This window comes from Acomys russatus, chromosome 31 (genome assembly GCF_903995435.1).
Source record: "Acomys russatus chromosome 31, mAcoRus1.1, whole genome shotgun sequence".
Classification (NCBI taxonomy): domain Eukaryota; kingdom Metazoa; phylum Chordata; class Mammalia; order Rodentia; family Muridae; genus Acomys; species Acomys russatus.
In genome coordinates, this window is record NC_067167.1 from 40,204,896 (window position 1) to 40,231,221 (window position 26,326).

Here is a 26,326-nt window from a genome sequence, read left to right on the forward strand (position 1 = left end):
TTAAACAGAGCCATAACCCCAAGTGAAATAGAGGAAGACATTAAAATGTGTCTCCAAGTCTAAAAAGGCCCAGGGCCAGACAGTTTTAGTGAGGGTTCTGCCAGGGATAGAGAATCTGGAAGGACTTGTTGGAAACATGTAAAGAAATTCTCAATGTCCTTAGTCATCAAGGAAATGCAAGTCAAACGACTCCGAGATTCCATCTTACACCTATCAGAATGGCTAAGATCAAACCCTCAAGTGATAGCATATGCTGGCAAGGATGTGTATGTAGAAAAGGGAGCACACCTCCATTGCTGGTGGGAGTGCAAACTTGTACAACCACTTTGGAAGTAAATTTGGCACTTTTTCTGAGAAATTGGAATAGTGCTACTTCAAGACCCAGCTATACCACTCCTGGGCATATACTCAAAAGATGCTCCACCACTCAACAAGGACATTTGCTCAACTATGTTGAGAGCAGATTTATTAGTAACAATCAAAATCTGGAAGCAGCTTAAATGTCCTTCAACTAAAGAGTAGATGAAGAAACTATTGTTTCTTTACACAATGGAAAACTATTCAGCTATCAAAAACAAGAAAATGCTGATATTTGCAGGCAAATGGATGGCACTAGAAAAGATTACCCTGAGTGAGGTAACCCAGACCCAGAAAGACACACATAGTATATACTCAGTTATAAGTGGATTTTATTCCAACATAGATGTCCTCTAAGAGACTCCATCCACCCAGGGAGAGATTGGGACAGACACTGGGTCATGCAGCAGGACTTGGGGTGAAGCACTGAGCACTGTTCAGAAGAGTTGGGGGATGGAATGACAGGGGGCTCTTGTCATATGCTGAGTGAGGGAACTATCAAGGCTGGCAGATCTAGACCCAGGGGGGGCTGCACAAACTGATGCACCAACTAAGGACATTGCAAGCAGAGAACCTAGACTCCCTGCTCAGATGTGCTGGATGGGCAGCTCACTCTCCAGGTGGGGAAGGAGGGGAGGATGGTGGGGGACTGCCTCTGCCGAGAACTCTTGTGTCCATGATTTGATCATTGACCCTTGGTGGAGAGGCCCTGTGGAGGAAACACAGAGGAAGGGAATGCAGGTTATCCAGATGAGACTTGATAGGCTGTGGTCAGATGGTGGGGGAGGAGGAACCCACCTATCAGAAGTCTAGGGGAGGGGAATAGGGCAGAAGAGGGAGAAAGAGTGGGAAAAGGTGAACTTACCTTTCAGAACATAGTGTAAGCAACCATACTGTGCCTTAGAATTGTTGTACACTAAGCTTTTACAAGCTTAAGCTAAATGTGTAGCCTTAATTTAATTATGCACTCTTCCATGATCCTAATTCACAATTGTGTGTATGTGTGTTTTTGTATATGTGTGTGTGTGTGTGTGTGTGTGTGTGTGTGTGTGTGTGTGTGTGTTCTGGTAATCATTTGCTGAAAATAACTGACATAAAGAATACAAGTTCCCATTATGATAGGCAGATTTGGGCCCAGGGGTCCTGCTCAAACTATGGCACCAGCCAAGGACAATACAGGCCGTAAACTTTAAACCCCTACCCAGATCTAGCCAATGGACAGGACATTCTCCATAGTTGAGTGGAGAGTGGGGTCTGACTTTCACACGTACTCTGATGCCTCACATTTGACCATGTCCCCTGAAGGGGGAGACCTGATGGCACTCAGGAAGGATAGCAGACTACCAAGAAGAGACTTGATACCCTATGAGCACATAAAGGGGGAGGAAATCCCCCTCAGGCACAGTCATAGGGGAGGGGAGTAAGGGGAAAACGGAAGGGATGGAGGAATGGGAGGATACAAGGGATGGGATAACCATTAAGATGTAACAAGAATAAATTAAAAAAAAAAGAATTAAAAAAAAGGAAAAAAGAATACAAGTTCCCACAATATATATTGAAAGCTACATGCAGATATAAGTTGATAATATCTGTGTGTGGCTTTGAGTTCTACTCCAGGTCAGTAGGATTCATTAATATAAATTATATCCAGGAAAACTACAGTTAAAAAGAAAAAAATATGATTAAGAAAATAAATTTCCCATTTGTCTACCATACCATGTTTTATGTGGTTCATTAATCTACAGGGCAAAGCCCTATGTTAGTGACAGTCAGACGACACTGGGAAGAGAAGTGAGAAGTTCAATTCTGGTGTCACTCGTAGTTTAAACTATTTTTCAAAAGATTTTTCCCGTAATGCAGAATGGATGAGGGAAAGTCAGGGATTTATCCTAAACCAGGCATTTAGAGTGAACCAGTGGTTTATAAACCTTGGGCAGTGAGAAGGGGTTTGTGGATAAATATGTCTGATTTGCTAGGGCTAGAGGTGCCAGGATACTTGACTTACATGCAGTGGCACAGTACCTCATTTACATACATGCAGTGGCACAGTACCTCATTTACATACATGCAGTGGCACAGTACCTCATTTACATACATGCAGTGGTACAGTGCCTCATTTACATACATGCAGTGGTACAGTGCCTCGTTTACATACATGCAGTGGTGCAGTGCCTCATTTACATACATGCAGTGGCAGAGTGCCTCATTTACACGCAGGAGCAATGATCCTGTTACAAGAACAAGAATACAGTACTTAATTATGTTATGAGTGGGGGTGGGAAATTCCAGGTACAATTAAAGATCTCATAGCACAGTGGGGATGTTTCCAGGGACCCTTGGGTGCTTGGTGAACAGATTCTATTGAGAAAGGCTCAGGCCTGTAACCATCCCTGAGTGCTTTGTGATGCTCCTTCGGGGTCTGGGGAATCCCCAGATCAGGGGAAGAGAGACCCCTGCTGAGAAAGGCAGTCCATAACAGAAGGAGCTCAGTCAGCAATGGTAAAACTGCAGACTTCCACTTTATAAAACAGGGTTCCATAGATTTTCTTGACCTACTAGGTCCATCTCACGCGGAAAGGGATGCCTCTCCTCGTCATTTAGTATATTTATCTCTGGTAAGTCTCTCAGTCGACTTGAGATGTCCCGAACTGAAATTCTTGTCACCGTTACACTTGTCCACCTGTCCTCCCATCGGTCTCTGCTCCTTCCTGGAGCTTCTTTGCCTCCATCTAGGAGTTGCAGTCCTGTAGTTTCTCCATGCCCTCCTGGGCCTATGCTATGATGGAAAACTCCCTTGGGAGGAGCTCCAGCTCACATCTCTGGGCCCTCTTGGCAGTGACACTGCACACCTCTGTCTCTCCGCTCCCTCTGGGAGCTTCCTGGGAGCCTCACTCCAGCTCTTGTCACCACTTCCCCCTTTTCTCCTTGTACTCAGTTTCTTTCTCCAACGCAGATTTCATTAAAGCTTCTCTGTCTTATTCAAACTACTTGGCCTCAGCACAGATCAATGGTAAAAAAAATGTCACACTCAGTTTTTAAAATCTCTAATATGGTAGCAACATCCCAGTGCCAGGGGTGGGGGATTCCCAAATCTATTATATCTAAACTTTCTCTGCTCTACACTTCCATTTTTTTCTACTTCTCATTCTTAAGAAAAATTTTATTTCTATGATTTCATTGCAGTCTGCTCTTAAGAAAAGGAAGAAAACCCAACAATGAAACAAAAGACAATTTTAAAAAACCCAAAATCCGTAAAACTATTGCATAAATTCTGTCTCAGGATTTATAAGTTTATTTCATAGGGTTAAAATTCTACAATACTTGTAATAAAAAGCTAGCTTAAAATGTAACAAAAAGTTGGTAGTTTAAGAATTTCTATGCATAGGTAACCTTAATGTGCATGCATACAGTATGTTACTTGGTTTCAACTCATGGGTAGGAAAATAGTTTTGTTTTGTTTTTTTTTAATAACAACCATGTGGCTCACTTCCATATTGGCTGATGATTTCTTTAGGATGGAAGCAACCAGGTGTCTGGAAGCCATCTTTATGATTTTAAGTAGGTTACCATATATACTTAATAAACTATAAGTAGTTAACAGGGAATGGTAGGTGGTCCTGATGGGGGATTCTGGGCAGAAAAAAGAAAAGGGCCATTTGCAGCCAACTTCTTCCTGGGCAATATTTGGGACAGTATGTATATCTGAGCTAGCCTCTCCTGAAATAAGTGGCAAGATCCAAGACCATAATATCCTTTCTGATGTATACGATAGGGGCCATTGTTCCTAGAATCCCCTTCTGAGAAATATGAATACCAAACTCTTGACATCCTCTGCCAGAAATAACACTGTTGATGATCAGTATCACCTTCTGCAAATGGCTCACTGGGTAGTTGTTAACATCCCTGTGGGTGTGGGCAAAAGGTGCTTCTCTCACCCATATAAGACTGGAGACAGCTTGGGCACAAGAGAAATAGGTTTCACAAACTTAAAACTGACCAATCTAAAGTCAAAAGGTGAGGGCAAGAAAAATTTTCACTGTCCCCATAGCAGATGTGTGTTAAGAGCACCAAAGCCTTTGCTTCCCTCAGGCCCTTGCTTACAGATTCACTCACCTTTTCTGTGCAATGATAACAACAGTGTTTGCTTCGTAGGACTACACTATTAATGCGATATGTGTAAGCTGTGCATTACAGAGTGTGTCCTCACTTAGGTATCAGTGCAGCACACATTGCTAACTTCATGAAATACCGGGGAAACCTGGCCATAGGAAGAAATGAAGTTTGTAGGTTGGTCGTCACGAGAACTAAACACCTCAGAGTTTGCCATGTTGTTCATGTTGACCATCTCTCCTTTACCTCTTTAGTATTTGATGGAACACATGATTGTCTCCTTGTTTCTAAGGTATATTTCTCCTCATAGGCCTGTGCTTGCCTTATCACAGTGTTCTGCCTATAGACTACTTTAAAGATGGTAATGACTGAGAGATTGTAATCCAGTACTCGTTAAACTGAGGGAAGAACACAGTAGTCTGCTGCGACTGAACTTGTATGTGAGTGCATGTGCAGGTCTTAGCTTAATGGCGACTCTGGTCACCTGTTATTGGTGACCTGTGTTCTTGTCCATATGCTCCCTTCTGTCTTTCATTCCTGAGTGTAAGAGTCCAAGAATCTCTGAAGGAAGAGCTCAGACTCAAATCATATGCAAAAGCAAAGAGCATTTATTCTGCAGAAACCCTCAGCATGCAGGGGTGGACCAGCCATACAAAATGACAGTGACCCCAGACAAAGGAATGCAGGTCTTTTATAGGAAACTAGGGGAATTCCAGGCGGATGAACTCTTCTCTAATTTGATTGGAGGAGCTAAGGAGCAATTACATGGGGGCAGAAGCTGATGATTGGCTTGGGCCTATGGCCAGTCATTCGAGTAACAGTCCAGGGCCATTAAGCCATATGATCACATTTGCAGCTGATTGGCTCGGGTCTACTTAGTGTGTTCTTTTCCAGGCTAAGAGCCTCCTGTGACTTTAACTGGCATTTGCTGATGCTTTCAGAGGCTGTGTGACTTCAGCCACAGGCCCTCTTGTAATGTCTGATCCTCTCACTGAGTAGTCTTAATTCTTAGAAATAGGAAGGAAGTTCAGCTATTTAAGGACTTGAGAAACTAAGTCAAAGCTTATTTTATTTAATTTTACTTTTACCTCAGGAGAGTTGATTTCCAAAAGACTAGGCCACTTGTCAAGTTAGTAACATAATTGTGCTTTCCACATTGCGGTTCTATTTCTCATTCTTGCAGAATAGCAATACTTGAACAGCCTACTCTTCCTCCTCCTCTGCCTGCCTCTCCTTTTCTTCTTCCTCTTGTCTTGATGATGGTGATGTTATTAGAGTTCAGCTCTAGGTCTCACATATGCTAGGCAAGGACTCTACTACTAAGCTTATCGCTCCCCTGGGGCGATAGAGTTTAAACTTGACAACACTTACTTTCTTCTGGAGAATTCATAATTGTTTCTATCAGACAGGGAGTAATAACAATGTATTATTTCCATGTTTCATTTTAAAATCCATATTCAAATGGTCTCTGCTTACAGCAGTTGAGATTAATGTAGCATGTCTTATTTTACACACTCACTGGAGTGACACGAAATTGTACCACTTAAAAAGAAGGTTGTGAGGCTGCTTCCTGGGAGGTGGGGATGGAAAAGATAGGAGGTGCAGCAAACAGAAGTGCATGACAGTGCCTGCTTCCCTGCCCACTGCCATTCCCATTTAATGTTTTCAAAATGGATCTGAAGGGCTTGAAAAAAAAATCACACTTTGAAAAAATGATTCTCTCATGTGGCTATTTTTGCTGCCTTGTCCTGTTGTGCACACGGAAAGTTATATTCATAGATGGTTAACACACCAGATGGCAAAAAGCTCAGTTAAAGGCTGAGTTCAAAGGAGTCTATAGTGGGAGGTGGCCCCCAGTTGATAGTGTGAGATCGTTTATTTCCACTATTTCTAAATCTTGCCTTTTAACCTAGGCCTACTGTTGGTTCCAGTGGTAAATAACTAGAACTTTGCAAATATTTGACCCACACTGCTCCCTTTACAATATTGAAAAGGGCTTCTTGTATTTGAGCAGAAGAGTGCAGTTCTACATAAATGGTAGACTCTTTGAGATTTTGCGGTTAATTCAGAGAGTTAAATGGCTTTTCTCACTACCGTGATAAATTATTGGTATCTGCAAAGAGCCTTCATCCATTAGTGGTAATGAAAGACTTCTTTGGTCTGAAATGCATTAAGATTTGCATTATCTGTGGTTTTCTTCAGCATCACCCTGGGAGTAGCATGCATGAAAGAGCAGAGGTTGATAAGGAAGAGAGGACTCTGTTTAACATTCCCACATGCCATCTGTCTTGATAAAGTAACTGGCCAGAAAAGTAAATAGATTGAATAGAACACATGTGCTTTCTATAGACAGCCAAGCATCAACTGCCTTTCAGTACAGAAGGATAAAGGAAAAAAAATAAATAGGGAAAAGGTAAACCTTACAAGAAGCATAAGCTCTTCTTCATAAAGACAAAAAACGAAAACAAACAACCAAAGCTGTTAAAACATACATTGATATTTACATTAGAAACTTTGGCACTGAATATGTAATATAACAATTACCTACAGCGGATGCATCTGAGCACATTTCACCCTTTGACATACTTTCTTGAGAGACTGTGTGAGTAGAAACAGGGTACAACCATGAGGCCTAGGCTGGCCTCCAACTGGCAATTATCATCCCTCAGCCTGCCAAGTGTTATGATGGAACATGTACACCACCAAGTCTGGCTGCTCTGAGAGGTCTGAATGAAGGCATGAAGAATATCAAATTATAGTGCGTGTAAAAGAATCTTGGTCCTAATCCTGACTCCATAAGTTTTACAACAAAATGGCCAAACTGTTCTTTAAATTTCTTCATTTGCACAGCGAGGAATTTGGTTAAGTCAGCTCTTAATCTCATTTGTGTCTGTAATACCAAGACTTTAAGCCCAGCATTTTCTCAACATTACTTCAATAATGATAAAATTAAATTTGATGTAATTCTTAAATTTAAGTAAGTGCACATAAAGAATTCAAATTTAAACCTAGCTTATGCATCTAAGTAAATGCACTGGCCTTTTGATGAGGCAGTTTACACATTTTTGCCCTAAGCCTCATGTTAGAACTCCATCCCTCACAAAAACAACAAGCACATTGGGGTGGAGGAAGGGGCTGTGACAGGCCATGGCTCCATTTTACTCCTACCATTTATCAAACCTTTAATGTAATAGCCAAGTCGCATATGTTCTTCTGCATTACAACCTGCTGGGGTTGAGGTGGTCTGCTGCTGAGCTCACCCACATAGACTAAAGACGTGTTGTACGTTTACTGACCCCTAAGATGGCATCTCCCCTTTGTCAGAAGTTACAGCAAAAGCAGGCCAGCTTCTCTTCACCTGCTTTGGTTAAAGAATGATATAAAATAAGTGCAAGAAGAAGAAGAAGAAGAAGAAGAAGAAGAAGAAGAAGAAGAAGAAGAAGAAGAAGAAGAAGAAGAAGAAGAGAAGAAGAAGAAGAAAAAACAACAGAGGAAAGTCCCCAAATGACTTAAATATTTTTGCAAGGCATATTTGAAGCAGTTTGAATAGACTCTTATAGATTCTTAATTATAGTGTGCACAGGCTTTGGAAATCATTAATGTTTTGGCTTTGAAATCTTTTCTTTAAAAAAGAACATTATGATATCATGACCAGAATTTTAATAAGAATGTTCTCATCAAATAAATAAATAAATAAATAAAATTCCTGGTGTACAATAAATGCATAATAAATGGTAGATAATTTTACTTACTGTTGTTCTATCAGCTGATGATCCCTACATATTTGCTTCAACTTCAACAGAGGATTTGGAGTGGATTTCAGAAACAAACCCGAGCAGCATGTCCTGATTAACCTTAATTGTCAACTTGACACAACCTAAAAAGTGCTTCAGTTGAGGAACTGCCCAGATCTTATTGGCCTGTAAGCATATCTGTGAGGGATTGTTCTGATGGCAAACCCGTGTGGGAGGGCTGAGCTCACTGTGGATGTCACCATTCCCTGACATGGTGCTGCATAAGGAAGTTAAATAATTAATTATGAGCCTAAATAATTGAACCCCCAAGCCGCATTCCTTCATGGCTTTTGCCTTAAATTCCTGCTTGACTTCTTTCTCTGACTTCTTTCAATGATGGACTGTAACTCATAAGTTGAAACAGACGCCTTTCTCCCGCCCAAAGTGCCTCTGATCAGCGTTTTATTGCAACAACAGCAAGGAAACTAAAGTAGAGTAGTCACGAGGGATATCTGGTAGGCAATGTTGGGTCAGAAAAGGGGATGTCAAGCGCGGATTTCCTTCAGTAATTCCAAGAACAATCACGTACCAGTTAGCAGCATTGATTTTCTTTCCCAGCAAATGTGACTTCAAGTTTATAATAGAAACCAGAGTGAGGCAAGGCTGAGAAGGCCAAGGCTGAACTCAGTGTCCTGAGGCAGGTGAGCCATCATTACGTCATGTAACTCAGGAAGATGTTTGAGACTTTGCAGGCCAGTGTTGGGTCTCCATGGCTATGGAGAGGGCTACTGGGGGGGGGGGGCGTCTTTAACTAACTCAATGCTGTGGGGTTCTGTGGAGCTACATGCTCTTAGAATCCTTAAGGTGTCTGTAGATGGGACTATATATTTACATGCTTTTGAGTAACTCACCTTGTCCATAAAGATTCTTCAGCATTTTTAGTTTTTCAGTTTTTTTTATGTGTATGAGTGTTTTGCTCACATGTATGCCTGTGTACCGTGCCTGTGCCTGGTACTCACTGATGTCAGAAGAAGCCACTCAGTTCCTTAGAACTCTTGCTATGTGGGAGAAAGGAATTGAACCCGAGCCCTCTGTTCAAAAAAAAAAAAAAAAAAGTACTCTTAACTTCTTAACTACAAAGAGATCTCTCCAGCATCTTTTTTTCAGTTTTAGGAACTTTATTTTCCTTCCACATTTTCCTACTTTGCTCAGGTGCCTGTAGAAGAGCGCAGGACCACTCAGTGGTGGCTCCAACCCACTCGGTGGCCTGCACAGTGGGAGCTGGGCACTCCGGTCCTCAGTAGGGAACTGCTGGATGGGCATGGAGGGCACCAGCCTGCCACTTCTGGGTGAGCAGCAGCGGTGAACTCAGGAGCTGGTGCAGTCCACTCGTCCTGGAATTCCTCCTTGGTTGCAGCCTTTCCAACATCAGCCTGGTTCTCCTCAGTCTCCTTTGGGTCTCTGTAGAACGAAAGATCAGGCATAACCTCCCATGGGTGCTCATGGGATATAGTGCCACGCATGCGGAGTACTTCCCGGGCCAGCATCCACCACGTCTGACCCACTGAGTGAGCTCCCTTGTTGTTGCACGGAATGGCAATGTCCACATAGCGCAGAGGAGAATCTGTATTGCACAGAGCAATGGTGGGAAGCTTCCCTTTAAGTTACCGCAGGAATCAAGAACAACTCAGTATGGACCTGCGCAGCGCAGAAAGGCAGAAGTCTGATTTCTTACCTGACAGTTTAGAGCATGTAAAATGCAGTGTTCCAAGAGAAGACAGTAGATTTTGCCATCACTATCAAGATCCTTTACACATAGACTATTAAAAAATGACCTAACCAATCACATCATCCTTTCAAGCTTTGCTTTTACTAAATGTAGACTTCAATAATTTTGTTGATTAGAAATATCACTCAGTATTGTGAACGTTAGGAGAGCTGTAATTTTTCAGCTGCTTTGACCATATTCTGACATCTTCTGGTTAAATGAGGTATTGCACTCCAATGTCAAGGTAGTGGATCTCTTTCCATTAGTAGGTTGATAAGATTAGAATTAAAAAACAAAAAACAAAAAACAAAAAACAAAAAACAAAAAAAACAAAAAACAAAAAACAAAAAACCAGCTTAGGAGGACTCTTTAGACTTCAAACACACAGCATCTCAGGAAGGCCTGTCATGAGTCCCCTGATTTGGAACTTCCCAGAGCCAAAAGTAGTAACGCTGTGGAAAGACACCCTAGGAAGACTGTGTCCCAGAGGGGGCTGGGACCGTCTCACCCATCACTCTCCAGGGAACACCAAGTGGGAGCTTGATTCTTAACTTTTCTCCTCCATGAAAATGGCAGGCAAAAGCCCAAACTGAAGCTAAGAAGCAGCTTGATTCTGAAAGTGTCTACCAAAAAGGACATCTTTCTCCTTCACAGCAAAAACAAAAAATGGGGGCCCTAGGATGCTGGTTCAGATCTGTCACCACCACGGAATAGACCGAGATGCCAAAGCTCTGACTCCATGCTCTCTCCACCCTGGAGAAGACAGAGGACCAACTTTTCCTGCTGATCTCTCTCCACCTTGAAGAAGTCCCTCTCCTACAAAGAAGACTGCACACATGTCTTCCACAGCAAAATCTGGTTTAGTCACTGATGTTCAGCCGGAGCCCTGGGAATTCAAGAAAGGGGACCAAAACACTGTGTTTTGAAACAAGTCTGGTAGGAAGAGGAATTTGAAGCTGTAGCGCTTGGGGCAGAGGGGAAAAGCAGAGAAGAACTCACAGTGAGATGAGCTGTACGCCCAGTGGGGGAAAGGTCTTGCCCAGAGCTGGCAGGAGCAGCAGGATGCAGAGGACACAATGAAGGAGACGCCGAGGCCTGGATACAGAAGATCTGGATGCTGAGAGAACAAGAGAGAGAGAGACCCGATAGCCAACTTCATTAACGAGAGTAAGGCTAAAAAGAGCAAAAACAAGAAAGTGAGGCCTCATTAAAATATCTAGCCTGGATATTGCTGGGATGGAGGGGACAGATCCAATGGCTTTGGATAGAAAGGCTTTGCCAGGCTGGCTGGCAAGAAACCGCGCAGGAGCTTGCCCACAAGGACAGTATGGAGGGCACTTGCGGGCAAGTGAGTGCTGTGCTGGTGGGAGTAGCACAGGACAGCCTGAAATCAGCTCTGATGGTGTCATGCTGATAGATCCACAGCAGCAACTTGCTCTCAGTCTGACTTTTGGACTAGGCTGTGCCCTCGCTGTCTGTGACTGGCATTGGCAGGACACGATGGCTTCTTTATCTCGGGGTTTCTTCTTGGCCAGTGCTCTCCTTTTAATTCATACAAATAGCTCAAACACTATGAATGGGACATTTATATAATTCCTGATTGTTTTGTGGTTCTTCTTGCTGTAGGTAGTTTATTGTATATACATGTAATAATATAAATATGTATGTAAAAATAAAAATTTAAAAATAGCAACAAAATAAAAAACAATAAACATATTTATTTTTTGTTTAAAAAAATCTGTAAAGACTTTGGACTGAGTTAACCTGTGTGGAATTAGTACTTCAATTTTAGTAGTAAGTTGGGGATCATTTATTGAAACTGACTTTGACTGCTGAAGTAAAATAGAAGCTTAGCCTGTCTTTCAAAAGTTAACAGACAGCAGGCTTATTTGCCTATTAAAACTTAACGTGGACCAGAGAAAAGCTGATCTCACTTGGTTCCCACAATACTGTAAAGGTTTGGCGTGGGTGGGAGGGCAGGAGACTGCAATATAGAAGGCCTGTGCACTGACCTCTTCAGCCTTCTTTCAGGTCAATACCTCCAGCGGTTACAAACAGGCAGAGCGACTCCAGGAGAGTGTGCCCGAGGTCACATCGTGTTTGTAGCACCATCCAGGGGATTAACTTGTGGTTCAGCTGGGCGGTTCTTCTCTGGATGCAGAAGGAGTTCTCCCCCCTCTTGAAAACCATCTAAAGGTAATTTGTACCCTGGGCTGTGGCCCTGCCACCTGCTTGGTGTGCCTGCCGTGGCTATACTTTAGACCAACTTAGAAGAGCCCCACCCAGGTGCCGCGGCTGGCTTCAGGACTGGCTGGGGCAGAGTAGTGCTTGGCATCTTGCACTTCTGTGGCTTCGGCTGTTTGGAACATTCTCTGCCACAGAGAACATAATGCCCCCACCTTGTGAGTGGCTTGGGCTCAGAAGAAAGGCAAGCAGAGAATTCCTGGGGTGTTAGAGAGTGTTTCAAGTCTCCCAGGAGACACCTGTACTCACAAGACAGGGGAGAAAGCAGAAGATTATATGGGCACAATAGTGGCTCCACCTCTTCTCTCTAGAGGTTCGTACACCTACAACTGTGAGGCATTTTCTGTGCATACAGACCCTTGATAGCCACATGACTGAACCATTACAATCAATTGGAGAAAGTCTCCATTAAAGCAACTTATGGAAGAAATGGTGGCACAGCTTCTCAGCTGTGTACTTTTGCTACTCATCGGAAATATACAGGTATATCCTGTGATATGGTCATTGGAGCATCATGAATTTTGACGTTTAATGACAGTGGGATGCTTCCAGAGGGTTGATATTTCTGCGCTCATGCATTGATGTTCACTCAGCACCTCCCTTGTCTCAGGCACTGCCCACTGTTGCTGGCCTTGGAGAAGGTTGATACTACGGCCATATCTGTCCTTGACAACGGCAGTAGGCCTTAGCAGAGAAACTCATGGTGACTCATCAGCAGTCACTTCTAAATACGCGCAGTGAAATGGTGTCAGTGAGAGAAATGTTAGCATTGAAGGCACACATGATCCCTTATAAATTATTCCATGAAAAGTCTATGAGTGTCTGTGTCATACTATAAACTTTATTTATAGCAAATTCCGTTGTACTTCTTCAAAAAGACACTAGATGGAGCCAGATGACACCGTATGTGAGTGTTTGGGCGGACTAGAGAGTCAAAATGACTCAATAAAGGTAACAGGTTTGATGTTCAGGAAGTCACATACCTTTCCAAATCTAAGTCTTTCCCATACATTTTATATAATTACAAATTGATGTTTTCATTTAAATTGATTTATCTGATAATATGTATGCCTAGTTTTCTTATTTTTATGTCCACCTCTTAGGAATAGTTACTATCTTCAGTATAAGATGTACACTAGAATTTCTTCTAGTAATGAAGATGTTTTCCAATGAGCAACTTTTCATTAGATTCTGAAGAACTCAGAACACTAGAGAGAAAACAGAAATAGAATTATAGTATATAAAATTATTTGGTGATTTAAATACCAATTGAACAAGGGAACATATGCAGAAAAAAACCTTTGACAAATCCAACACCCCTTCATGATCTAAGTCTTGAGAGAGCAGGGATACAAGGTGCATACCTAAACACAATAAAGACCATATGCAGCAAACCTACAGCCAACATCAAACTAAATGGAGAGACTGAAAGCAATCTCACTGAAATCAGGGTCAAGACAAGGCTGCCCAGTCTCAGCATATCTTTTCAATATAGTATTTGAAGTCCTTACCAGAGAAACGAGACAACTACAGGAGACGAAGCAGATACAAATTGGAAATGAAAAAGTCAAAGTATCACCATTTGTAGATGATATGATAGTATACATAAGTGACCCCAAGAATTCCACCAGAGAACTCCTACAAGTGATAAACACCTTCAGTAATCTGCCAGGATACAAAAAGTAATAAAATAAAGCAGTAATCTCCTGGATACAGGACAAATGGGCTGAGAAAGAAATTAGGGAAATAACACCAAGACATAATTAATATAAAGTACCATGGTGTAACCCTAACCAAGCAAGTCAGAGATCTGTACGACAGGAATTCAAGCGTCTGAAGAAAGAAACTGAAAAAGATACTCGAATATGGAATGACCTCCCATGCTCATGGGATCCATAGTAAAAATGGCCATCTTACCAAAATCAATCTACAGATTCAATGTAGTCCCATCAAAATACCAACATATTTCCTTACAGACCTTGAAAAGACCGTTCTCAACTTCATATGGGAAAAGAAAAATCTAGAATACTTAAAACAATCTTAGACAATAAGATAACCTCTGGAGGCATCTCCCTTTCTGACTTCAATCTAGACTACAAAGCAATAGTAATAAAAACTGCATGGTACTGGCATAGAAATCCACTAGTTGATCAATGGAAGTGAATCAAAGACCCAGAAATAAACCTATCTACAGACACTTGATTTTTGACAAAGGAGCCAAAACCATACAATGGAAAAAAGAAAGCATCTTCAGCAAATGGTGCTGGTCTAACTGGATGTTTACGTGTAGAAAAATGCAAGTAGATTCTTATTTATCCCCCTGCACATAACTCCAAATGGATCAAAGACTTCAATATGAAACCAGATAGAAAAAAGATAGAGGAATAGCCTTGAACTCATTGGCACAGGAGACAACTTCCTAAATAGAACATCAACAATTAATAATAATGCAGCAAGTCGTAGCCAACATAAATGGAAGAAAATTGAAATATCAACAATCTGTAAGGCAAAGGACACTCAATAGAATGAAATGTCACTCTACAGATTAGAAAAAAGAATCTTCACCAACTCTACATCCAACAAAGAGATAATATCCAACACACACACACACACACACACACACACACACACACACACACACACACAATTAAACACCACCAAACCAAATAATCACATTAAAAATGGGGTAAACAGATAATTCTCAAAAGAGGACTCTCAAATAGTCAAGAAGCATTTAAAGAAATACTCACTGTCCTTAGTCATCAGAGAAATAAAAATCAAAATAACTGAGAGTCCATCTTATACCTGTCAGAATGGCTAAGATCAAAACTCAAGTGACATCACTTACTGGTGAGAATGTGGGGAAAGAGGAACACTCCTCCATTGCTGGTGGAAGTGCACACTTGTATAACAACTTTGGAGATCAATCTGGTACTTTCTCAGAAAATTGGGAATAGTTCTACCTCAAGACCCAGATAGACCACTCCTGGGTATATACCAAAATTTCCACCATACAACAAGGACAGTTGCTCAACTATGTTCATAGCAGCTTTATTTGTAATAGCCAAAGTCTGGAAACAACCTAAATGTTCCTCAACCAAATGATGGATTAAAAAAAGTTGTAGTACATTTACACAATGGAATGCTATTCAACTATTAAAATTTAAAAAAATAAAAAAATAAAAAAACAAGGAAATCATGAAATTTGCAGGCAAATGGATGGATCTAAAAATTACCATCCTGAGTGAGGTAACCCAGACCCAGAAAGACAAAAATGGCATGTACTCACTCTTAAGCAGATTTTAGACATATAGTACAGAATAAACAGACTAAAATTCACAGACCCAAAGAAGATAACTAACTAGGAAGACCAAAGGAGAATGATTAAATCTCAATCGGGAGGTGAAATAGAGTAGACAGTCGAAATGGTTGAAAGAGAGGGAACAAGTTAGGAAAAGGACTGCAAAGAGAAATGAGGGTGGAAATTAGATCTGGGGAGATCCGGGCAGTGGGGGAGGTGGATGCAGGGGTGGGGGGCGAAGGCAGGAGGACATCACAGACAACCTGCTGAGAGAAGAGAAAGGGTGGGTGGGTGTACCTCTGTAACAAGCTGGAGACGTATGACAGGGTGGGCTTTGGGGAGGATGTGGGACTGACTCTAGCTGAGACTCCTGGTAGTAGCAATCATGGAGATTGAAGAGGACACCCTCTAACTAGACAGGATTGCTAGTGGAGGGAGAGGAACAACAACCTATGCACAAAATTGTTAATTTTAAGAGACCAAATTGTGAATAAATAGCAGAATGATGGAATTAGTGTCTGGTTGTTGAAGGTCAAATACATACATATCTTAATGCAAAAATCACCATTCTTCATTTGCTCTTCGAACCCTGTCCTGTCATCAGCTGGTTCTATGATGTATATGGGTGGGAGGCATTACTTCTACTAGTGGCCCAGTCAACTACATGGATTTGAAGTCAACTGTTATCACTTGGGAAAGAAACCTTCACTGAGAAAAACAAATGGGAGAGGGAAAGCAAATGGTGCTGTGCTTAGGTAACATAAGCTGCTATGCTTGTGTCTCTCCATGTTGGCTCATCACATCCTATGAAACAGTCATCAAGCCCTATTTAACCTCATTCTAAAATCACCCTTAAATTCACCTACAACACTCATTATCTTTCCTTTTTATGGGCTTTGTAAATTTGCCTGGATTTCTCAGTGTCTTTTATCTGGTCTCCTTGCCATCAGCCTTGTCTCCCTCACACAAATTTGAGTTTGAAATTGCTTTCTGAAGCAAAGATCTGGTCACAGCTTACCTCTGCTGGAATGGCTTCCCAGTCTAGCAGCTCCAGAAAAACCCGAGTGATCACTTATTAATGAGCTACTCATCATTATTATTTTCATTTTCTCTCTTGTCTGGAAAACTCCAGTTTTCTGAGCATCTCACATGATGCTTTTACTGATAGCAAACCTCTGAATGTTTGCTATGTGGCTACTAATGAGCCTTCCTCTGCCAAGACACCACTCTGATAGCATTGCCAAGAGAACTATGCTTGGGGGAGGAGCTTGAGAATTCTTTGAAAATGTGTATTTGACTTCACTCAGCTCCAGATAGCTCTTCCTTGACCAAGGAAGAGACTTGTGGAGTTTTAATTGTAACATTGTAAATGCACTGTGTCATCATAGCCATTGATGCATATGACTTGAAAAGATAATAGGTCGATTGGACTGGGATATGAAGAAAATACAAGCATATACGTGGGCACATGTTGACAGAGAAAGATAGAAATTTAGGAAAACACCATTGCAATCAGCTTTTTTTCTTGTGAAGATTACAATATTTCTGGTGTTTGCTGAAAAGCTGTTGTGGCAATAAACAACTAAAAGGTGATTGCAGTGAAACAGCTAAAAGCAGTAACTGTAATCAACACTCATTGAAATGTGCCTGACAGAGAAGAGTTAAGAGAGGAGAGATGACATTACATTCGGAACTCACCAGTGAGAGAAAGAAGCAGGCTGTGTTCCATGCTGAGAAGTGTGTAAGCTATCCAGAGCTGCCATTGAGAAACAGTGTACACAAACAGCACAGCAATGGCGATTTACACACTTGGTGGGGCATGTTTTCTGGCTGATGGATTTCTGGTAGACTCCTCCCTTCTGAAGTTCCTACATGGGAAAACAGAGAGAAGTGTTTCATTTAGCACAGCTGTGATTGCATTTCTTATTTGCATCTTATGGGAGTTTCAAATTCTGTAACATGTTTGACACCACAACAGAGCTCTGGGAAGAAACAATATCTTATTCTAACATTTTGTTGCTTGGGGCAGATAACCAAGAGAAAAAAATTAAATTAATATTGGCTCAATACTTTAGAGGTGTTTGTCCAATATATCCTGGATTCACGGCTTTAGGTTAGGTGACATAGATCATCATGGCAGCAAGTGGGTGTGACAGAAGTTCTCTGTCCCTTATGATACCTGAAACAGAAAGAAAAAGGCCAAGGCAACAGGATGGGGAAAGGATTCCTCCCTCAAAAACCATGTCCCCAAGGTCACAATTCCCTCAACCAGGTCTCCTTCATCATTTCATCATTACTGCCCAGTCAAGGTGTCAGAGTTAAGCCATCCATAAGGAACATTCATGGTCCAATGGCTTCCACAAACCCCCAAATCTGCACATGTTTCAGAGAAATGCTTGGTCTAATGTGGTATTTCAAAACAAAATGGCTTTTAATTACGCTCTGTACTTTAACTCTCAAGAGTGTGTGACTTGAGAGTCTCGGGTCTCTCTCCTGTGAAATACATAGGAGGATTCTATTACTCACTTCATGGAGTTGCGTACGGTTGAATGACTTCTGTAAACTATTTGAAAGAGTTAATACAAATTAGCCAACAAAAAGCCCAAAAGTTCACAATGTATTTATTACACAATAGTCTTTCATGCAAGGATCCTGAATCAGTCAGTGTTCAATCTGAAAGTGATCTCACTGGAAATTCACTGGCATTGGAAGTTAGTATTGTTTTCTTGCATCTGTATTAAATAACCATTCCCACAATCTACAAAGAAATTCTAATAGCTCTGGAGAAACAGGCATTCTGTCTGTCTGTTATCCCAGGGCCTTGAAATCATTACAGTTATTGAAGCATACAGCATTTTCCTTTACCTTTTCTTGTAATAATGTAAAAATTTGAAAATCATACATTTTTAAAAAGTTTTTTTGTGAAGTAAAAAGGCAGGAGATATTTTGTAGTGGTTATTACTCATGTCATCATGAAAAATGAGAGAATAGATGAAGGAATACATTTAAATTCATGGAAATCATCCATAACTCCTAATAGTACATAGCTCTGAAATCTCAAAGAAACGTTGGTATTATATAAGAAGTAAGAAGGGCAGAGACAAGTAAGGCCAACGCAGAAGATGTTTAAGGTAAGAACTTCCTTATGGAGATGGCTTCAAATGCAGCAAACCAGCCACTGGGCAAAATGGCCTCGGTCCTGCCACAGACAGAATTCTGCCTAAAAATAAGCAAGCTTGGGACACATGTAGAGTTGATGGCCAAACACTGCCAAGACAGGGTAAACAAGTCCTCAATAGTTCCTGCCTCACAAGTTTGTATGTCAGATATACTGGGACAGAAGGCTGAAGATGATGCTCCAACCTTACAGAGAGTTATGGGTGACTGTTCAGGCAGCAAACTCATCTTCTCATATTGGAAAGCTACTAACCTGCACTTCCTGTTTACTCAGGTAATTAAGTTTTATTCTCTCTCAAGTTTCTGATATTCTCTCTCAAGTTTCTGATGGGGTTTAGTTTCAATTAAGCTTAGTGGTTTAGGGGTTAAGATGTTTTTTAGGTCTAGATAGGTGTTTTAAGTTGATAGAGATGAGACATGATAGATATTGATTTACATTCAGAATTTTAGACTCCTGAAAATAGGAAAATGTTTTCTTCAATGTTGCCAAATACAAATAACCAGAAACACTATGAGTGTAACATTTATATGATTCCTGATTGTTTTATGGTTCTTCTTGCTGTATGTAGTTTATTTTATATATGTGCAATAATATAAATGTATATGTAAAAATAAAAAATTTAGTAAAAGAAAATAAAGAAAACAGTGGATAAGTATAAGGATGGCAAGGATAAGAGGGAAAATGGGTTAAACTACTGTCTTAGTGCAGCCAGCTACCGCAATAAACTCTAGGAGGAAAGCTCTAGACATCTCGATATTTTGAACAAAGAAGAGAAAATCAAACAAAATGCACAAGCCATTATTTTCATAAAAGTTGTGAAGAGAACCCATTTGCATTGTATTATAAAGGAATAGCCTTCAGTGAGCCCACTTCACTAACCTCAAGGGTGAGTACAGACACAGAGGAGGCAATCAGAGAAGAGGCCACATTGCCCCAGTGGGCAGAAGCACAGACATGTGAAAATACAGGTAAAGATGGAAATGTAAGGGTTGGTGATGCTAACTTAGATAACCACTTCAAGTCAACTGTGATGTCACTTGGGGGATTATGAAACCAATTTTCTTTACCTATAATGATTATTTAATGAACCTGGTTGACTTGTGTTAACATTTTTCAAGGTCCGCTAAGGATTGCATTATCTTTCTCTTTCCTGATAAGTAAGCTTAATTAAAATGTTTATGGTTTTGTTTTGATCAACATTGCAAACAAAACCATAGGGAATGTTTATCTTAGATATTTCCTAAATTTCCCTCCAATTTAAAAGTTCTTAAAGGCAAAGAACATTAAGTATCCTGGCATTTCCACTACATCTGGTGTTTGCTGGTATTGAGCCCCAAGTGAGCAACTTAAGTTGTGTCCTGATTGTCAAGTTATAAGTAATAGACTGCAGCCTATTACATATTTGACCTGTAGTGATCATTCAAAAGGTGTCTAGCTCAGAAGCCTTGTTTCCTGATATTTGCTCAATCTTTATAAATATACTGCTAGACCTTTCACTCAAAGTGATACATTTCTCAACTTCAAAACGGATTTTACCCTATGTATTATTTTCCTAAAGCTACCATTAAAAAAAATAAAAGGTTGTACAAGTTTGCACTCCCACCAGCAGTGGAAGAGAGTCCTCTTTTTCCACCTCCTCTCGAGCATGTGGTGTCACTTGAGTTTTTGATCTGAACCATTCTTATAGGTGTAGATGGAATCTCAGAGTCGTTTTGATTTGCATTTCCCTGATGTCAAGGACCTTGAACATTTAACTGCCTCTTAGCCATTCTATATTCCTTTGTTGAGAATTCTCTGTTTAGCTCTGTACCCCATTTTTAACTGGGTTATTTGGACATGTTGTGTTTAATTTCTTGAGTTCTTTATATATTCTGTATATTAGCCATTTGTTGGATACAAAAATCAATCTGGTGTTTTCTCAGAAAATTGGGAATAATGCTACCTAAAGACACAGCTATACCACTCCTGGGCATATACCCAACAAATACCCCACCATACAACAAGGACATTTGCTCAGCTATGTTCATAGCAGCTTTATTCATAATAGCCAGAATCTGGAAACAAAGTAGATGTGCCTCAACTGAAGAATGGGTAAAGAAACGATGGTACATTTAAACAATAAAATACTATTCAGTTGTCAAAAGCAAGAAAATCCTGGAATTTGCAGGTAAATGGATGGAACTAGGAAAGATCATCCTGAGTGAGGTAACTCAGACACAGAAATACATGTATGGTATATATTCACTTATAAGTAGATATTAGCCCAATATAGCTGTCCTCTGAGAGACTCCGCCCAGCAGGGGATTGGGACAGATGCTAGGACTCGAATATGGACTTGGAGCAAAGCAGTGAGAGTTGTATGCAAGAGATGGGGGTGGAAGGAATCGGTTCGGGGCTGTGCTTGTGAGGGGCTAACAAGGAGACTATCAAGGCTAGTGGATCTGGATCCAGGGGAACCTGTGCAAACCGATGCATCAACCAAGGACATTGCAAGTAGAACACCTAGACTCCCTATTCAGATGTAGTGGATGGCCGGCTCATTATCCTTGTGGGCAGGGGTGGGGTAGAGCAGGGCACTGCCTCTGACATGAACTCTGGTGCCCATGATTTGACCACTGTCACTTGGTAGAGAGGTCTTGTGGGAACACAGAGGAAGGAGATGCAGGCTATCCAGAGGAGACCTGATAGGCTGTGGTCAGAAGGTGGGATAGGAGGGCCCATCTTGTCAGAGGTCTAGGGGAGGGGAATTGGGCAGAAGAGGGAGGGAGGTTGGGAACAGGAAGATAAGAGGGAGGGGATAAAAATCAGGATGTAATTTGAATAAATTATAATAAAGTAAAATAAAACAAAAAGGACCTCAAACCCCATGGTTTTGCACAGCAGATGCTATGACCTTTCAGTTCTAATGGTGTCAAGTCTGAAATGAAGATGTTAGCACAGCCACATGACCTCTACTTTCTTCCTAACAGAATCCTTCCCTCTTTTCCCAACTTCTGATGTTTTGTTGTCAAACCCTGGTTACCCCTGCCTTGTAAGAGCAGACTTCAATTTCCTCTTCCATGTCATAGCCTTTCCTGCCTATCTGGTTTCCCTATTATAAAAACAATGATATTAGGTTGTGGCCTCATCCTATTCATTTTAAATAATTTATACATCCACTGTTTCTACTTACAAATGAAGTCTCCTTCAAGACAGTGGATGTTAGGGTGTTGACATACTTATTCTGGGGACATCATGCCTCTCACTGTACATGTGTTCTGGGGACCTTCATTCTTCATTTGTGGCTTAGGTTGTGCTTTGTTTACTCAGACATGGGTGAAAGAGTTTTCCAGGAGTAGTGGGAATCCGATGAGAACTAGGTCAAATATCGAAAGCTGAAAGCACTTCTACACACATATTTGCCTTGCAGGTGAGCTGAGCAGCTGCATACTTTGTGAATGAGATAGCAGAGGTACTCTAAACTGTCACTTGTGAGGTCCCAGAAAATGGCACTGTGAGAATGCTGAATTCAGGCCACTGCTTAATTCACCATTACATGCAGCCTCCAGGCAATGCTAATGGGAATCTCCTGTCTGGCCTCACTGTCCCAGAAACAGGAGCATTAGTCCTGCTCTGCGATTAAAAAAACACATTCCGAGGGGCCAGGTCTGTGCACAAAGCCGTTCAAAGAAAAGACATTCTGTCTGGATTCCCTGAGGAGGATCATCTTGTCTTAGTGTTTCTGTCCTCTGCTGGGAGGTGGCCCTGCCCAAGGCTCTCTCTGCTCATGATTTGTCTATATTTACAGCCATTACCTGCCATTACTGTTCTGTCTTGGGTACCAGTTACTCCAGAGTCACCTAACAGCTTTGTACGGATGTGGAGGAACAACAAATCTGCAGATGATGATGGCCTCAGCACCCACTCATCAATCTCCGCATCTTCTAGGGTGATTCATATAAAAATGTTCCAAGTAAATGCACACAGAGTGCTTTTGAAAAGCAAACATTTGTGTGAAAAAATGAAGCTTTTGGTTTTTGTGGTGTTGGCTGCAGCTTTTGAGAAGGCAATTATCACGCCGAGTGATTGTTAGCATGGGTCACAAGGCCCTCGTGATCTCATCATGTGCAGTCAGCATTTCTATTGAATTGTAAGCACAGCATTCAGAGTCCCAGCCCATTTCTTTGTCTCCCTGGCATTTGCCTGGATGAGGATGTTTCGTTGCTCATTTTAATCAACTATCTTTTCTTTGACGTGTAATTATTCAAATCATCTTTATATAGAAAACAAGAAGTCCCTCGGAGGCATTCTACACTGAGGGGAGACAACAGAGTGTGGGAATGCCAGTGTGTGGGCTCTAAGGCCTGCCAGATGCTTGCATAGTGAAAGTTGAGAACCCTTTAGTCTCAGTTAATCTGCTGCCAAAATATGCATGATAATAATTCTACCTGTTTCTTAGGACATTGGTGAGTATTAAAAGAGATTTCATCAAGGCAGAGAGAGAGAGAAAAACCTTTCTTCTCCTATTCTTTTAAAACTCTTTGAGTCATCGAATCACAGTGGGGCAGGGATTTCTCCTTTATCAAACCATTCTCTACTTAGTTACAGATATAAGTGTATTTCTGATGTTCACAGGAGTCAGGGAAATCTCTCAGGCTAAAGGCTAAAGGGCTGCTGCCTTAGCCCTGAATTGCAAGTAGAATGCTCCCATGTTACCCACAGCTTCTGATTCATCAATTGGAAACCAGAAATTCTTCTGAACTCCTTTTCGGGTCTGTTCACTTGGTAGACTAACTCTCAGAGTTCAGGAATATCTTCCTACTTATTTGTACCTATGTATAAAACAGTGTACAGCTCAAGCAAATGGAAGAGATACAGCCATGCCTGCCTACCTACAATGGTTCAGATTTGCAGTAGATGCAGAAGAAGCATCAAGCTACTTCTGGCAGGGGTTCAAAGAATCTGCCACTCACGTGACTTGTGCACCCCAGAAGATTTACATTTGCCTCCCTCCTTTGCCTAGATTCTCAAGTACCATGAAGTCTCACCACATTTACCTTCTAATCACTCCTGGCCAAGCAAAACAATGCCTGTGTTCTAGTTTAGGTTCTCATCAACTGTGGCCTGGACTGTAACAATGCTGTTTGCAGTAAGACATAGGGCAGCAATAATCCAGAACAAATTGCCACTTTGCAGGAGCCCAAGGCTCAGGTATATCCAACTGTTTTAGAAATTTCTAAGTGCAGGTGTGGAGTAGTGCATTGATTAGGTAAAACAAAGTCGCTCCATTTTAAATACAGCAGTGGCTGTGTCACCTGGCCCCACCGCCAGCAACAAACAATGGTGTTTTGGTTCTGGCCTGTGCCATGAAATTTCTGACCTTTGTGCCTTTGTCAAGGCTGTCCCCTATGCCAACAGTGCCATCTCCTCTTTTCCTTGACTAACCTCTAGTGGCAAATGATCCTCAAAGTCTCAGAGAAGGCAGCATGTTTAAGAAACAGAACTCTCAGGGTTATGTCAAGACTGGGCATTTTCTAGGTGTTTCTACTGCTTCCTGAGCTTATAGCTCTGACTGTACTCGTGTGTGTGTGTGTGTGTGTGTGTGTGTGTGTGTGTGTGTGTGTGTGTGTGTTGTGTGAGTATGTGTGTGTTTGTGTGTGTGTGTGTGGTGTGTGTGTTTGTGTGTGTGGTGTGTGTGTGTGTGAGTGTGTGTGTGTGGTGTGTGAGTATGTGTGTGTTTGTGTGTGAGTGTGTGTGTGGTGTGTGTGTTTGTGTGTGTGGTGTGTGTGTATGTGTGTGTGTATGTGTGTGTCTGTGTGTGTGTGGTGTGTGTGTGTGTGTGTGTGTGTGTGTGGTGTGTGTAGCAATAGGGATTATGTTATAAGATTTTACAGTTAATATGCATTTAGTGTGTATTTGATTCTTTCTTATGTATGAAAAAATTTACTTAATTTTTCCTTTTAAGGCAGAGAAATTGGGATCAGAAAGACGTTATACTTTAGATATGATGTATTTCCACCCAAAGGTCCATGTGCAAAACTCCTGATCCACAGCTTGTATCATTGAAGGGAACTGAGTCAAGAAGGCTCTGACAGCCCTACATAAGACATCTACATTAACTCTAAAAGCATCAAGGCTCATAAAATTTCATCGAAAAGGAATCAGAAAGAGTGGAAGAGTGGAAGGACAGGGAGAAGGGCTGTGAAATGCTATCTTCTGGGCACGACAGGGCTACTGTACTCATGAACTCATATTAGTTGTTGATTACCTGCACAAAAACTATAGAAGATCAATCGATCCAAAGTTCTGCATAGATGAAAGAAACCTAGGGCCCACTCCTTAGCAAGTAGTTTTGGATTTGAAAGTTGACTGGAGGAGAATCATTCTTCTTTTCAAATGTGGGCCACTGGTTATTTTCCCACATACAGGTGAATGTCCCAACTCTTGTACATATAAACATCACTAAAAAGACCTTGTGAGTTATAGGGAAAAAAACATGAGGTTCTGAGGAAGTCAAGTTGAGGTAAATATGTAAGGAGTTGGAGGAGAAATCTGGGGCTTGGATATAATAGTATTGCTCTCTCTCATACACACACACAGACACACACACACACACACACACACACACACACACACACACACACACCACACACACACACACACATAGACACACACACACACACAGACACACACATACACACACACACAGACACACACACACACACAGACACACACACACACACATACACACACAGACACACACATACACACACACACACAGACACACACATACACACACACAGACACACACACACACACAGACACACACACACAGACACACACACACACAGACACACACACACAGACACACACACACACAGACACACACACAGACACACAGACACACACACACACAGACACACACACACACACACACACAGACACACACACACACAGACACACACACACACAGACACACACATACACACACAGACACACACATACACACACAGACACACACACACACACACAGACACACACACACACAGACACACACACACACATACACACACACACAGACACACACACACACACACACACACACAGACACACACACACACAGATGGATCCATAATTTAACAGCATTTTTGAGAAGAGGTAGATACTAAATATACACAGCCTGATCAGAAGAAGGGCGCCATTTTGTCTGAGGAATAATGATTCCTTAGAGGGTGTATCTTGTTTCTGTATCTTTTTCTGTATCTTTTTCTATGCTCATCACTGTCATAAAATGAGCAGCTCTGCCCCACCACAGCCTCTGCCATGATGTTCTGCACCATCACAGGCACAGACACAGTAAAGCTATCTGACCATGGTAGCCTCTAAAAGCATGAAGCAGAGTAAACTCTTCCTCCTTAGAGCTATCTCCTTAGGTTTTCTCACAGCAGCACAGAATGACTATCACAGAAGGTAAGTTAACTTCTCATGAAAAGTCATGAGTTGAATAGGACGGACACACACTAATGCTGATTATTTTGGCTTGTATGTTCGTTATAATCATTCGCCTTTGTGTGACAGAATGTGTCAAAGGTTTGAGGCATGTTGTGTTTGCTTAGTTCACAACCACCAGTGTGCAGCCTCTGTACCTGTAAAAG

At 41.4% G+C, this 26,326-nt stretch overlaps 2 pseudogenes; one reads left to right on the forward strand and one right to left on the reverse strand.

Annotated features, from left to right (window-relative positions):
* Positions 1 to 9,330: 9,330 nt before the first annotated feature.
* LOC127183635 (40S ribosomal protein SA-like) lies at positions 9,331 to 10,176 on the reverse strand (annotated as a pseudogene).
* An 11-nt stretch (positions 10,177 to 10,187) lies between these two features.
* Positions 10,188 to 11,383, forward strand: LOC127183636 (BUD13 homolog; annotated as a pseudogene).
* Positions 11,384 to 26,326: the final 14,943 nt, after the last annotated feature.